This window comes from Lynx rufus, unplaced genomic scaffold (assembly GCF_022079265.1).
Source record: "Lynx rufus isolate CCGP_SWC_20201006 ecotype Redwood Valley unplaced genomic scaffold, mLynRuf1.p SCAF_11, whole genome shotgun sequence".
NCBI classification, from domain to species: Eukaryota; Metazoa; Chordata; class Mammalia; order Carnivora; family Felidae; genus Lynx; species Lynx rufus.
This window is the reverse complement of record NW_025814825.1, coordinates 37,419,311-37,436,296: the sequence shown is the minus strand read 5'-3', so window position 1 is coordinate 37,436,296 and position 16,986 is coordinate 37,419,311. Positions and strand designations below refer to the sequence as shown.

The 16,986-nt window shown below is 37.2% G+C and overlaps 1 protein-coding gene across 4 annotated transcripts in view; it reads right to left on the bottom strand.

The window, feature by feature from the left end:
* LCOR (ligand dependent nuclear receptor corepressor) overlaps nt 1–16,986 on the bottom strand; it is a 143,776-nt gene that overhangs the window by 13,569 nt on the left and 113,221 nt on the right. The gene's annotated exons all lie outside the window — the stretch shown is intronic.

Genomic DNA, 16,986 nt, shown 5'->3' with positions numbered 1-16,986 from the left:
TCAAAGGATTGTTGTGAGATGTCAGAAAGCACACACAAAGCACAAAGCACAAAAGAACAGGTGCTCCCCCTTTCTTGACTCAGGGAGATATTTAAGACCAGGTGGTAAAAAGCTGCTGAAACATGTCTAAATACAAAACAAAACCAAACCAAACTATCGGTCAAATCTGTTGTTTAAACTACTCTTCATGAAGGAAGATTCCACTATGTTTTTATTTTCACAACTAGCAAGACAGCAGTTTTAGTCAGTGGTGCCATGGGTATCTGAAAGGACCTACATGAGACTACAGAATGTAGTCTTCTACATGTCTTAGCAGATGCCTACTTTAAATTTGAAATTGGTCACTGAATTGTGAATAAACCAAGAAAAAAAGATTCTTTCATGCAAATTACATATCAGATAAAGGGTTAGTATCCAAAATCTATAAAGAACTTATCAAACTCAACACCCAAAAAACAAATAATCCAGTGAAGAAATGGGCAAAAGACATGATAGACACTTCTCCAAAGAAGACACCCAGATGGCCAACCAACACATGAAAAAATGCTCAACATCACTCATCATCAGGGAAATACAAATCAAAACCACAATGAGACACCACCTTATACCTGTCAGAATAGCTAATATGAACAACTCAGGCAACAACAGGTGTTGGCAAGGAAAGAGGAAAGAGGATCTCTTTTGCACTGCTGGCGGGAATGCAAACTGGTGCAGCCACTCTAGAATACAATATGGAGGTTCCTCAAAAAATTAAAAATAGAACTACCCTACGACCCGGCAATTGCACTACTATGTATCTATCCAAGGGCTACAGGTATGCTCTTTCGAAGGGGCACATGCACCCCAATGTTTACAGAAGCACTATCAACCATAGCCAAAGTATGGAAAGAGCCCAAATGTCCACTGATGGATGAATGGATAAAGAAGATGTGGTGTGTGTGTGTGTGTGTGTGTGTGTGTGTGTGTGTATACACATACATACATATACAGACACACACACACACATACATACAATGGAGTATTACTTGGCAATCAAAAAGAATGAAGTCATGCCATTTGCAACTACGTACATGGAACTAGAGGGTTTTATGCTAAGCGAAATTAGTCAGAGAAAGACAAATATCATATGACTTCACTCATAAGAGGACTTTAAGAGACAAAACAGATAAACATAAGGGAAGGGAAACAAAAATCATATAAAAACAGGGAGGGGGACAAAACATAAGAGATTCATAAATATGGAGAACAAACAGGCTTACTGGAGGGGTTTGGGGGGGTGGGCTAAATGAGTAAGGGGGCATTAAGGAATCTACTCCTGAAATCATTGTTGCACTATATGCTAAGTTGGATGTAAACTAAAAAAAGAAAATAATAAAAAGGGAAAAAAAGATTCAGAAATATTATAACAGGTGCATGGGGATGGTGAACTTAAAATTTTTTTTTAATGTTTAATTTGAGAGAGAGAGCGCAAGGGAGCACGTGCATGCTCGAGTGCGGAAGGGGCAGAGAGAGGGAGACACAGAATCTGAAGCAGGTTACAGGCTCCGAGCTGTCAGCACAGAGCCTGATGCAGGGTTCAAACCTACCAACCGTGAGATCATGACCTGAGCTAAAGTCAGACACTTAACCGACTGAGTCACCCAGGTGCCCCGGTGATGGTGAACTTTAAACTATGTGCTGGCAATGGAGCCAAAATCTAACAAAGAAAAGACAAGACAGAAGGCGACTGGAAAACAGCCTCACTGGGCTGTATGCTTATAATATGTGCATTTTCCTGCCTATATATTGTCCTTCAGTAAAAGTTTCAAAAAGGCAACATCTGAAAGGTCAACAGGAAGAAGCTCCTCCTGCTGTATGCGAATGGCAAATATCTCCTTCCTAAATTTAGAAAAGGGGAGACACCAGTGACACCCTTGGGGGACTGACGGTTAAGTCATTTTCAACTCTCAGACACAATGATACGTACACAGGAGCTTAATACACTCTTCATGCAGCTGCACGCTTTGTAGCTCACAGAGAAATTAGTCCCAGAAGGACCCTTCTGGGACATACCCTGCCGCTATGTCTATCAGACAGTACCAACAGCATAATATGTTGTCACAGGATAGAGCACTGGGAAACAGTGGTGAGTATTCTGCCACTTACTAGTTGTGTAACCTTGGCCAAAACACGTAACCATTTTTGGTCTTAATACAGCACGTGCCCCCTCTTCCACTTAGGATTAGTGCAAAGGAAAAAACTACGAAGTCATCAGTTACCTTTACTGTCAGCTAATCACATTAAACATACCTCAGTAACAAATAACTCAGAGATGTGCATTAATGCTTTTTTACAACCTAAGGTGAATTTTCTGCATAAAGTTTACACTTCAAGTACCAAACATTTAAAATTTTAAAAATATTTTTGATAGAAGTCTTTTAAAAATTATATCCTCCTCTGAACACAATTTCTTCTTTCTTAATGACTCAGGGGGGTTATCATGTGCACTATTATTAAAGTTGAGCCATTACTTTTATTATACTGAACTAAAATACATTGATAGCTTTAGGGGCTACTCAATTAAGTAAATCTGACTGCCTTAATATGAAAAAGTCACGCTGGCAGTCTGTATGTTACTAAAATCTTTCTTTTTATTGGCTTCCAGATAGTAGCTGTGGCTCGAAGCCCTACTTTTACCTTCAAGAGTGTTTCTGCCTGACAGCTGAGGAACCACATCTCAAGTGCTAGACTGGTCCTTTAAGTAAAAATAAACAGGCTCTGAAATGATGTTTTCAGGAATAGTTTAAGTAAAGTACATGGATTTTCTAACAACTTCAACTGCTCAGAGGACTTTATTTCTCAGTTTTTGGTTTTTGGAGGTGTTCCTGATGTTACTGAGATAAGTGCCTACAAATAAGTGGGATATCACTGCCTTTTCAACGCATAAAAATATATTCTCTAAGAGCACTTTAGCAATACATAAAAAGGTAAAGGGGGTTGGTCAAGGTTTATGAAAAAAGATTAAGAAATATCATGGCATCTTACTGCAGAGAAAAACTGGAGATAAATTGTTCTCCTCACCTTGAGAAGCACAATCATCATCAAAGTGTGAAAATCTTCTGGACACTGCTCCATGCCTAGGGCTGTGCTCTGGAAGTAGGCTTTAGTATTTGGGGTGAACAATATGCTTAGAGGGGTGCCTGGGTGGGTCAAGTTAAGTGGTCAACTCTGGATTTTGGCTCAGGTCATGGTATCACTTTTCGTGAATTCGAGCCCAGCGTCAGACTCTGCGCTGACGGTGTGGAGCCTGCTTGGGATTCTCTCTCTCTGCCCCTCCCTACCTCTCTCCCTCTCTCTCAGAATAAGTAAACAAACAAAAAGATTAAAAAACAAAACAAAACCAATATGCTTAGAGATTAATGAAATCAAGAGATACCCAATAAGAGGACAGAGTACTCTGAAGGAAACTGAGAAAGCAATTTTTTCTAAAGTGATGCCCACACAGAATAAAAAACTGAGTAATAATTCATCCACAGGTGAGATCTAACCTCTTTTACGGTTGTGAGACTTGGATCTGCTGCTATCCCATGTTTCAATAGTAGTACTTCAATATTTTAGTTAACCTCAACTAACGTAAACAAGTCTTCCAAAGGGCCATGAAACCAGCCCTGAAACGATGGCTGTGGCAATATGGCTTGTTTAGTCCCCAAAGACAGAACAAATAACTACAGGTAGGTAGGTAGGTAGGTAGGTAGGTAGGTAGGCAGGCAGGTATTTCACAGCACCATGGCAAGGGGAAGGTGCCTTCAAACCTAAGGCATACTGCAGAAACGTTATCAGTACCTACTGAACTCTAACCCGGAACAGCAACAGAGCACCAGGGTGCTGAAGAACAGCATCTGAGAGGCGGTCACAAGCTATATAGCAACTTTAAGAGGCGCTTACAGCGATTACTGGTGGGAAGCTCAGGAGATGAAAAGATTAAAATCGCAAATGGCAGCTTTGCTTAAAAGAAAGATATCAACAAAGGGTCATTTGTGTATGTTTCCTGGTAAAAAGACAGGATGAGAGAGAACGTACTGATGAACCACAGGTCATCAGAGCAAGCAATAGGGTGCTCTTTATCAGTTACACCCTGGGCCATTTCAAAACCATTTCCACTTGGAGTGACTGTATCTTTTCCTGAACTCCAAGCCACAGTGGTTTGTAAATACATTGGCAATCATAAGAAATCATGTGTATTTATAATTTGTATCCTTTACTGACTTGTCTTTGTCTTAGCTTTCCAAGCAGATGTAAGCTACTTGGGCTACTTGAGATGTAAGCAACTAGGCAGGGATCACATTTTACACTCTTCTGTTTTCTCTTAGCAAAAAAGGAGAGAGAGCATCAAGGATGCTTCCTGGGTTTTAGTCTCAGGCAGCATCATTTAGTGAGATAGAACACAGGCAATGAAGCTGGGGGCTGGTGACTGTTGGGTATGTATGTGTCTGATGAGTTCTGTTTTGTATACACTTGAGGTGAGGTGTTAAAGGATACTGAATCTGAGATGTCTGGAAGGCAAGTGGACCAGCAGCTTCACTTGGATCTGACAACCTTCACATTAATACTAACCTTTGCCCAAGTGTCATTAAATGGCCCTGTTATAATAACTAACTTTATAACTATAGTAATAAAACCACTTTTGACTGTGCCCCTAAATTATCAAGGTTCTTACCTTGTTTTTCTCTAGAAATTTTCTCAATAAGATCCAAGTTTAGATGAATTTTAATTTCAGAGGATTTAAAAGATTTTAAATTAACCTCAACTTCCTGAAGTTTTTAATTCTATCACAATTTTTCATGTTTTCTAACAAAACAAAACAAACAAAAAACAGGTGTTTTTAAAAACTGGCTAGTTTTGCCTGAGTTTTAAACAGCTAGTCTTTACCTTTGCTTCCAGTCATTCCATTTTTTCCTACAGTGTTAGGCATTTGACAGAGCCTAAATATGCATTTGCCTTGATTCAGATTACTCTCAGGCAGTAAGGAGGTAAACCAGAGAGGGGCAAGCTTCTGTCCTGCAGCACTTTCACTCAACTCGACTGAAGGGAAAGCACTATGTTTTAGTTCAGTGATTACGGTCGGTATCACGGTATGTCCTTCACATCTGACTATGTAAGATCTTTAGAAGAACAATAATTCATCACAGATTTCAAAATCACTTGTTTGATTTCATGTCTCTTCTGCTCAATAACAGAACTCTGTAACAGTTAAGTAAATTATTTATCAATCAGAAATACCTCACCTCCACTAAAGAGTAGTAAGATCCCAGGGACTAGTAAAAGGAAGGAAGGGCTGTAGAAGAGAGAAACTTGACTTCCAACTCCCTGGATTAGTCCTGAGTTTCTCTCCTGGGAGAGAAATATAGCCTGCATGACCTTGACCACTTTGTCTTTCTATCCTCTGCTCAATGCCTAATTCTTAAGGGTGTGGTAAAAGGATAAGATAATATTCATAAAAACTTTGGAAGGCACAGTTTAAGAGTGATGTGTTGTTTCACAACCCTATCTGTAATGATTTACTCAATGATGTTTTTCTAGATCAGAGGTTAGACACAGTTGAACTCGCCTACTTTGTCAATACTACAATACTTAAACTTAAATTCTCAAAGAAAAGCATTCCTGTGGTTAATGTAAATGGTGGGTTGTCAATGCTTATGTTATTTTAGAGTAAAAGAACAAATAGAGGAGATGTGGCAGACAGCTGAACCGACAATTTTAAGAAGAAATTTTAGAAGAATTTGAGATTGATGGTTTCAGGTAGTCTCTCCAGTATCCGCTAACTACCAATAAAACTCGATAGCAAATGCAATTATCAATGATGACCAAAATACATTCTTCTTGACTAAAAAGAGCAATAAAGACACTGAATGATGTCTAGGTGAGAGCTGATCTTAGCAGAAAAAGGTAATCCCGGGAAAACAGAGGGGGAAGAAAATTAGAGACAACACTTGACAGAGTAGACCAAATAGTTAAAGAGATATACTTTTATTTGGCTTGATTCTTCTACTTAAATACAAGAACACATAAAAATGCACCCTGAGTTCCCTTCAAGGCTAAGAACTGTATTTTTTTGCTAGACAATAATCTAAAATTATGTTCTCTAATTCCTTATCTCTGGTCCTTTGAGCACAGAAAACATAAGTATATTTAAGGGCCTGGATAAGTCTACTGCCAAGTCCTTGCTCTGCACTGGGAATGCATCAATCCCTGGCTAGCAGATTATATTTGCTCAATACGTGTATCTTCCATACTTGGATACAAGAATATTCCAAGGACTATGACAAATTTTATGTGTATATGTGTGTGTGGAGTAGAGAAGGGGCAGCATGGGGTATACAGATTTTCTAAAAGCCATGTACAGTACAGTTGAACATCTAAACTACTGAACAACCAAGTTTTCCTTCCACAGAACTGGACTAGGAGAAACCATAAAAGGGCAGAGTAGACCAAAGTGACAAAGAAACGCTGAGAAATAAAGTTCAGAAGATGACAGAAGAGGAAGTGACCTCTTAAAATCAGGCAGTTTAATACCTGATTTCCATGTAGCTGACATCCAAATTCTCTGAAATAGAATTTAGATGGATTTAGATAGAAAAAGCAATTCTCAAAATTGAGGTTAAGGAGAATGATCACTCCTCAGAGATCAGAACCATGGAGGAGTAGGAGTTTAGGGATGTGTGTGTGTGTGTGTGTGTGTGTGTGTGTGTGTGCGCGCGCGCGCACCTGTGCTTTCAAAACCAGAGCTACTGCTGATGGCAGCGTGGCATCTTGTTCAGGTGTGAAGTGGAAAACAGTTAAGAACTACTGATCTGAAACAAAAGACATGCAATCCCTCTGTAACAGCTAAGGTTATTATGTTCCTAACCAAGTTTACTAGAAGCAGAGCAGAACAAAGGTTCAAAAAATTATGAATGCTCTAAATGGGGGGAAGGAGAGGTGCTTCAGGGGTGCTTACTGAGGATAAAGCCATAGTTTGCTAGCTTTTCTGTATCTCTGGGCTTAGTATCTCTCATAGAGGGCTATTATTCACAGTAGATCTAAATATTAGATAAGCCTTTTAGGGCTTGTATCTTCTATTTCTTTTCAATTTAACCAGATTGTCAAATTTCTTAAATTACAATAAAAATATAATTATCAAGAAAATCCCTATTTAACATATCTTCACCCATTTTACTATGGGAAAATGTACCCAGGAAGCCAAAATGTAATCAGAAAGTTACTTGGTGAATGGAAGTCAGAGCAAAGGGTCATTAAGCACCACATACAGTCCAATGCCTTCATCTCCTCTCTAGGAATGTAGTGAGTTCACAGACACTTCTGTCAAACTATTTACGTCTGATAAAGTTTTTGTTCCCACCAAATTGATTTTTGTTTCTATCACCTCAGGTAAGACTATGCATGTAAGACCAAATACATTTGGGTGTTAATTTTAAAGAAAAGGAGGGAGGGTTCATAAGCAGTGAAAGACATGGGATTCTGGACTGGATGGCATAGATTAAAAAATAACAGTTCCTGGAAGTGAGGGAAGAAATATCCCTAAGTGATATAACTAAATACTGGTTTGGTGAGAGCACAAACCTAAATTATTAATATAATGAGAACTATAACTAAGAATTCTTAGAAAACACTTTGAAATAGACTTTAACAAATAGTATAATAATAGATGAAAAGGATAGACCTCTGCCTTGGGCTGCTTCGAAATGAAAAAAAAGTGTGTCACCAGCCTGAGTTAGTAAAGCCAGACTGAAAAGAGATCTGGATCGTAAAGGCATAACTGACATTTTAAAAGGTCAGGATTACATGAGAGCTCATGACAAGCTAGTAGACAGGCCTATTTCTCTTTTTGTTTTTTTAGTCAGGTAAAGGATTAAAATCTATGTTGTTCTTTGGTGAAATTGCCTTTTCATTCCCAATTTAAATGAGCAGGACAATGATGGACTGGAAAAATAGCACTGCTTAAACAGAAAAAGGTGCTCATTCCCCACCTGAGAGAAAATGCACGGTATCATGGGGCTCTTTTAAAGAGAGTTGAGGGGAAAAAAACATCTGTCAAGGCCCAGTAAGGCCAAAGACTGTACATGGCTCCCCTGGCATCCAGACAAGGTTCCCATTACAACGGGAATATATTTCTTTTGTAATAATAGCAATAACAACAATAACTAAACCCAAAACCCACACCACCACCTTCAAGGCAGTGTGTACACACAGGGGGGGTCTAAAGGAGGCGTGGGGAGCTGACACAAATGAAAACAAACAAGAGGACACTTAACAGTTCACATGACAGATCCCAGCAACACAATGTTCTTTCCTCTCCAGAAATAAAGTGATATGTTTTTGACAAATATTCTTAGTTTCTTTGGGGGTGAAAGGAAGAGGGAGACTAGCAGACTATATTTGCTCAATACGCAGTAGATATTTGATAGTATCCCAAGCTTTTCATGATTGCTAGGGAATCTTCTATATCCTAACTTTTCTCATGTTCCTTTGAGGTTCTTAAATCTCTATTCTTGAAACCATACAAATCTATGGGATAAGCCTTAAAAGTGGAAAAAGTTCTACTTTTGCTGTCATATAGTAAATCACTTAAAATTGACACAAGGATAGCATTCCTAGGTAGTAGCTAATCATCTAAAGACTCTAGATCACTTTGTAAAATGTAAAACCTTAAAAAAGGATTCCTAGGGTACCTTATACAAAATTTAATGCCATTTATCACTTGTTCACCTCATGAATGTTAGAGGAGGTTTGTAATTTTAAAATTTAACATATAGAGATAAACAAGCATTTTTAGAGCTACCATTCTGGAGTGCTCTTGGAATTCACTCCATCATTCTCGAACACTTCACCTCTCTGGAAACTCGAGTATACTGATGGAGATGTGCTGGAGTGGGATGAACTAAGCAGAATCATCTGTATATTCAAGGTTTCACTCAGGAATATCGAAGACAAAATGTAACTAACTGTACACACACACACCTCACTCCTTACCCTCAGGTCACGTCATTTCTCTTGCTTCCAATACACTATCCGGTTCAACTACCCTGACTCATCTTTCCTTGAAGAACAGTATAATTCTATGCTCCCTGCCACTAGTTTCTCATTTTAGTTTGCTTCCCATTATCCAGAACTGCCATCTTCTTAAAGTCCAAATCCAACCTGATTTTTTTTTTTTTTTTACATAAAATTCTGTCAACTTCCCACTGCTCCTATTCCATGCTTCCTGACACTTTCTCCTGGGGGCCATGTTAGGCATTTCTTACTCTGCTCTCACGGTTTTTATTTTTTTTATTAAATAGCACTTATCTCGCATGGTAACATAATGGTTGACATGGCATGGCTGTCTCCTCCACCGGTTTTTGAACATTCTCTGGGGGCAGGACCTAGGTCCTTTTAATTCAGTAGATTCTCTGCCTAAAACATGGAACTCAGATAATTTCAGGCATAAGCAATGAATAACGAAATAAATTCCTATGTAATAAAAATAATTTTCCCAAGACATTTTTCAAGGGAACTGAAATCAGCATAGGAAAAAAGAAGAAAATGAGCTCAAATCAACAAGGCAGGGAAAGGAAGAAGGGAATTTTGAAGGTCAGACAGTAAAAGGTGTAGTCTCCTAACTGTAAGCCTCCTAACACAGGAGGTTGCTAGTATGCTCTCCAAGGTACCAGAATAACCAGGATGAAAGGGTATGGTTTACATAATGGCCTTCAAAGCCACTGGAGTTTTGACTGCAAACCAGAAACAGATATACTTTACAAAATGACACAGTCCACTTATCCCAGTTTTCATATGTATGGCATACATTTCAATGAAACAGTATTTACCCTTTATTATATGCTATGCGCTCTCCTTTTCTTTGTATTTCTTTTTTAAATGTTGGTTAGGACCCACTAAACTGATCTTAAAACCGACTAACAATCACAATCTGTTGATTCAGTTTGAAAAACTGGTCTACACAGACTCACCAATTCCCAGCACCTCACAAGAATCTGCTATCCTGGTTATTTTCTTAATCCATCTTTACCTAGTTAGAGCTACATTGCCAAGTTTTCCTGGCAAAAATGTTTCTAGTCGATTTAATATTTGCTGGAATGAACATGTCTAAACTGTACTAGCTATGATCTGATTTATGTTTGAAATGCTCAGAACTCCATTTTGAGAAGAGTGTAACTAAAAATCACTAAATCTTTGACAGAAGATTCCCCAAATTCTTTCACTGGAAAGCGAAAAGTTTGATGATTAAACACATACGTACACACCCATCCTCACACTCCCACACTTAGCTCTTTACATTTTGTTATTCGAAGCATGTAAAATTTCAAGCTTGACTCTACAAAAAACTCAGTGATGGAAATGCAGATATATTCCACACAGCTTTGTAATTTTTAATCTTAAGCATCTACTTTCTAACAACTTTTATTCTAGTCTTTGAAAAGAAACAAAGAATGACTAATAGTTTGACAATATTCCCCTGGAACAGCACCAAGAAATGCAGAAAATCAGCATTCCAGGTTTTAATCATAGTTCCAAGATTTTATGTATTTGACTAGAGCTAAAATAAGACTGGCTGCCCAGTGTCCCTGTCTACTACAGACTTATCTGCCTCTTTCAAAGTTCTAATCAATACAAATGGCTTCCTCTACAAATTTCAATAGGACTTTCTCACTTTCCTTGCCCCTCACTACGTTACCTCCTGCCAGACGCTCTCACTTTCTTTTTTGTATCTGCAAAGAGCTCGGCAAAGTACCAAGTATTTAACATACAGAATATCTCATGTGAGTCTCACAGCAAATCTCTGAGGCAGGTGGGTAGTACAAGCTTCCTTTTACAGATAAGAAAACTGAAGCTCAGAAAGTCTCAGTAACTTATTCAAGATCACATATGAAAAATGAGAAGTGATGGCACTTTAAACCAGGCCCGTCAAATTCTGTCTCTTGGGAGATTCTCTCCTGTCCTTTTTAGGCCTTATCTACTCTTCAAGATTCACCTCCTCTGGCACCAAATCAACAATGCTTCAATTTAACAATGAATTTATAAGTTTCTAATGTAATCTCTTAACTGGTAATTTCGTAATATAGATTTAGTTCTCTTTCTAAAAAAGCAATGTGAGTCTCAAGAGTGAAACTGAATTAATACTTGAGATTTAATTAAAAGTGAATCTAAAAGAAAAAGATCAGCAGATAAAAGCTCTCGTTCGCATTCTGAGGTTGAGTAAAGAGTGCCAAAGTGGCATACACATCAGTGTAATGGTTTGGAGTCATGAGTTATTAGAGGCAACTCATTATGTGAGGAGGACAGATCCCTTGAACTCCCCACATTCCATGTTTTTCATTAAAAGAAAAAAATGAAAGACTAGAATGGGATGAATCATAGTATTTAATCCATGGGTCAATCAAAACTTCATATGGTCACAACAGTATGAATATACTTAACACTAAACTGTATACTTAAAATGCTTAAGATGGCAAATTTTGTTATGTGTCTCTGCCATGGTTAGAAAAAGATCTACTGAACAAATAAAATTTAAAAATACAAAAAGAAGGGTGCCTGGGTGGCTCAGTCGATTGGGTGTCCGATCTCGGCTCAGGTCATGATCTCACAGTTTGTGAGTTTGAGCCCTGCATCAGGCTCTGCACTGACAGTGCTGAGCCTGCTTGGGATTCTCTCTCTCCTTCCCCCCAACTTGCTCTCGCACTCTCTCTCTCTCTCAAAACAAGTAAATAAACTTTAAATAAAAAAATAAATAAAATTAAAATAAAATTAAATTAAAATAAAATAACATAGATAAAATAAAAATACAAAAAGAAAAAACCCAAACCAAAAACCTTCACTAACACTTTGAAAATACAGAACATGTTCAGGCCTCGCTCTTACAAACGGATTCAGTGAATCTGGTGTAGAACCCAGGCATCTGCATTCTTAAAAGACAGATTCTAATTGAGACTGATTATATCCAATGAACCCCAAGACTCTTTGTGCTCCAATATTCGAGACAGAACTAGACTGTACATAACAGAAGTAGATTATAATTATAAATACCGTAAAATTAACATACCTTATAGTATTTACAAAAGTATCACCACACTCATACAGTTCATAATAAAAACTTGAAAAAATAGACTTGTCTTAAATAAAAAGCATCTAAAATGAGATCCAGATCTATTTGCTTTTCCTTTGGGAAATGCTACAATGCAAAGGGGAGACCTAAGGTTTTTACCTTAGTCTTCAATAAGGGTTGCTATTGTATTTCCCAATGTTAGAACAGATATAATCAGTGTATTTATCTCACATTTAAAAGAAGATTGCATTTTTAATAGACTTAAGAGTTGAAATGAGGCCAAAACAGCATTCAGGCTACCACTCAGACTTTACGCATGAAAACATGAGTGATCCGTCTAGAATACCAAGTTAACAGGAATTTAACGTACCAAATAATCCCTGATCATTTCATACTGCTGACCAAATAAGGTTGGCAAGAGCACAATTAACATCTCACAACTACTAGTCAACAAACCATAGTAAAGTATTTTCACACGCCTACAAAAAGCTCCAGACTCAAGATTTAATACTTATGAATTTTTATATATTTTCACTTATTCCCCAGGTTCTTACTAAGTTGAGCTCTAACCAAATCATGGCTTAAACTATTAACTGCAAACACTGATCAACCTTTCAAAACAATGTTTTCTTTTGAGAACATTTCTTTTCCACCAAACTCTGAAATAAAGTCTTTTTACTCCAGTTGTAAATGCAGTTTGATGCATTACCATTTCCTCCCCAAACAGCAAAAGTCCAATCACTTTTAAGTTGAGTAGGAATAAAATTCTGTGCTAAATACTTGCCACTAGAAACAAATAATGATAAAGGGTACACTCAGAATACAAGAAGTTATCTATCATGTTACTTAATAAATGCTTTCTATTAAAAAAAAAAGATTTTTCAGTCATTTCAGCGACAAAGTCTAGCACCATATGACTTAGTTACATGTTTTTACATTTCACTACAAATCTCTGGTGACAGAAAAGGACAGTTCTAATGGAAAAAATAACACCTACACAAGTCAGGAAATGGCAGAAAGCTGTACCATTTTCCATTTTTTCTACTTCATTTCCCTTATGCAATCTCCCAGATTCCTACACCTTGAAATTAATTCAGTGACTCTGTGTCTTAACAAAGTATCAACAGAACCAGAAAAGAAATTTCTGGGTTAGAAGTAATAAGTCCTTTCTAAAAATATAATTGGAGAGCCAAATATCAATTTGAAGACAGAATCACTAAAATAAATTTACTTATGAGATGCTAGATTATAATCCTAACTATATTGATCTGGCCACCCGTTTGGAATGGATAATGCCAAGAAACAAGTAGTTGTAACTTTAAAATTTACAAAGAAGTGATAATTAGGTTTCCAGAAAAATGTTCTATAAACATGTGTCATAACTGAGTAAGGAGAACAAATGAACCCAATGAGTAAGCCTACAGAACCAACAAAATTGCCAAATTTATAAACATTGGACCAAAAGGCAGAATTAGCCAAAGAAAGAAGACAGAAATACTATACTAAGGGGCGCTTGGGTGGCTCAATAGGTTTATCGCCTGACTCTTGATTTCGGTTCAGGTCATGATCTCATGGTTTGTGGGATGGAGCCCCAAGTCAGACTCTGTGCTGACAGCATGAAGCCTGCTTCAGATTCTCTCTCCCTTTCTCTCTGCCCCTCCCCTTAACGTGTGCTTTCCTTCTCAAAATAAATAAATATTAAGGGATGCCTGGGTGGCTCCCTCGGTTGAGTGTCTGACTTTAGCTCAGGTCATGCATGATCTCATGGTTTGTGAGTTTGAGGCCCGCCTCGGGCTTTCTGCTGTCAGCACAGCCCACTTCAAATCCTTTGGTCTCCCTCTCTCTCTACCCCTCCCCCAATCGCACTCACACACGTGCACTTTCTCATAAATAATACTTTAATAACCATTTCTTTTAAATACTAAAAGATAATCTAAAGCAACTACCAACAATAGCATCATTTTCAATATAAAATGCCATTAGAAATTATCAGAAATCAATTCAACCTACATGTTGAATTACACATGGATCAATCACAAACTTGAAAAAGCTTTCTCAACCATTTCTAATCTTTATCACTGTAATTCAGTTGTTCCCCTCACCACTTCACAACAGGAATCACTTTATAATACAGAACTGCTTTATACACCTAGTTTCTAAAAACCACAATATAAACGTTGAGCAACATATATGCTATTCTTTACTGGCTCTGATAAAAAGAAATACCAGCATCCTCCCAAAAATCAGAACGTAATAACCTCAACTGATTGATGATGTTACTTTCACACTTGTGCCTCAAGAAAAGAGCAAACAGAACCTAGTAAATCATTATTTTTAGCAAGTAATTCCGGCATAAAGTTTTACTCTAAGAAAATTATGAAAAACCAAGTCCAGCAAGCAGGTCTCATGAAAACATCAAGATATACAGTATCTTGTTTTGTTGAAAAAACTTTTTAAAGTGAATAATCCAAATGAAGAAAACTGAGGTAGGGGAGTATCAAATTAGTAAAGACACAGAGTTAAAGGCAGTGCAGCACCCAACTACTGAAGCATAGTTTTGAAGCAGCAACTTCTAGCTATCTAAGAGATAATCTAGGAAGAATTTACCATAAAAAATTACCAACTTCAATTACCATATACATTTACAGTACACACCGAAATCTTACCCCTTCTGTGGACTTTTTTTTTTTTTAAAAGCAATAAACTCTTAAGAAGTAGAAACCAAGCTTTTAAAACAGCTTTTCACAACAAAATTTATTAGAAGAATAGTGGTTCTGAAAAGTCTAGCATCCAGTGAGAACTACCATACACAACATTACAGCTGGGAATGTTTCTCCAAAATGTCATGGTCAAATAATACAATGGAACCATTAAATCTTACACATGCACGAAAGAACTAGCGCTTTTGACATACAATGCAAAAAAAAGGGGACCACATGGATTAAAGTTTTAAGTACTCATCACATACATTAAGACACAGCTTATTTTAGTCCAGTCAAAAATCAGAACTGCATTAAAAAATTTAATGTAGTGCAATCAAACCAAAAAACTTAATTTGTGATCATAAGTGCTCTACTACATAAACATTGATCATAGCAAGGAACAAAAAGTTCAAATCACACAGTACAAAAAAAAAATCTGTAAATAAATATAAACTACAGTACAAGAGAAATATTAAATTATACAATTCCGTCAAACTGTAAACAGTATATTGAAATGAGGTCCATAAGAGTAAAGGGGGTTCCTGTTTTGTTGCATGACACTTGAACTTCTAGAAATCTGAAAGATGCCATTTTCCGTATCTTCAAAGGCTATGGGTTTTATATATGGAGAGTTCCTTTTAGATGTAAGATATCAAATATTAAAGCAGAGGAATAATCTATTTTGTTAACCACAGACAGTACTGTAGAAAACAAAAGGAGTCTTAAAGAATAAAGACCTCTAGTAGACAAGTCTTAACATTAAAGATGCAAAGGGCTAAAACACTGGAATTAGAACTTCACATCATTAGAAACTTGTCACTGAGGACTTCAAGGCTACAAAATATACTGACAAAATTGTCTGCAGACATGCAGACCTAGACCTCTGCTAATTTTTTGACATTACATACTCATGTTACCACACCAACTTTGGCAGAATCACTACTAATAAACTCAGAGCACTCCTGGCCCAACGGTTCCATCACAGTGGCCAGTGCACAGAATTCTCTAAAGACATTGCATAAACTAGAATGTAGAGGTCAGACACCCAAGGACCAGTGCTTGAATTTAGTAGTAGTGTGGTGAAGAAGCAAGAGCCACATCGAGGAGGAACTGCGTCTGTTATAGTTTACAGAAGCAGCAAGGAATGTCATTTAATTGTGCTGGCTTCTAGTGGCATTTAAAAATATACAGTTTAACTGTGTTTATGTGTGTGCGTATGTGTGTGTGTGCGTGCGCGTGCGTGAGACATGTGCTGGTTATACATTTATGCACATTGTTTTAAATACACTGTTAACAGGAACCCCCATATTATCTGCTCAGTAGTAATAACTGAATATATAGAATGCCACTATAAGAGTGTGAGGCACCGTGTGCTGGAGAGTTATATGCAGCTTTAAAATCTGTTTGGCTGAGTTATACCTGGATACCTGAACTGAGTTTTTTAAGTTGACATTCATCAAGGATGTGCTACCAGCACGTCGAAATAAAAGCAAAACAGAAAAATACAAGTCACTGTTAGGTTTAAGAATAGCATCAAAGTACCTGAATTGAGTGAGAATAGTGTGTAAACTGTCCCTGAGGGTTTTTAAACAGTGTGTACAAGTTGGATTCCTAAGAACATTAGTTTTATTTAACAGTGTGGACTGATAAAATACCAATGTCTGACAGTTTAAAGTGGAGGTTATAAAGAATTATATGCAAACACTCCAAATGTATAGTTTATACATTTCTTCTCAAAGCAGCAATAAGCTGCTGTAAAGTATACATCCCATCAGAACAAGCAACATGTGGGAGTCAGATAAAGGTTTCTATCTTAGTCTGGTTTTCTGACAGCACAGCATATCAATATCCAATGACTATTATCTTTCCTAGATCAGAATGTAACTAATTTCGACTAGCAATATAGGATTAGACTTTTAATCAAACACTTTGCTATTACATACTAAAATTCCTTAAACTTACTAATGCTGGTATACTAACCTAGTTAATTATCCCCCCCTCATTTTAGAAATATACCCTTCCACAACTTAAAAACATTAAGATCCATTTTCAGTCCTCTGATGTAAAAAGCATGTCAGTGAATTAATATTAAAAATTTACACAGTAAAAAGGCTTGAATTTCAGCCAAAGATTCTAAATACTGCTCATTCCCTGAAGACTTAAAGGGAGAGAGAATCCCTACCCATTTTCCTAGTGATTTTTCTA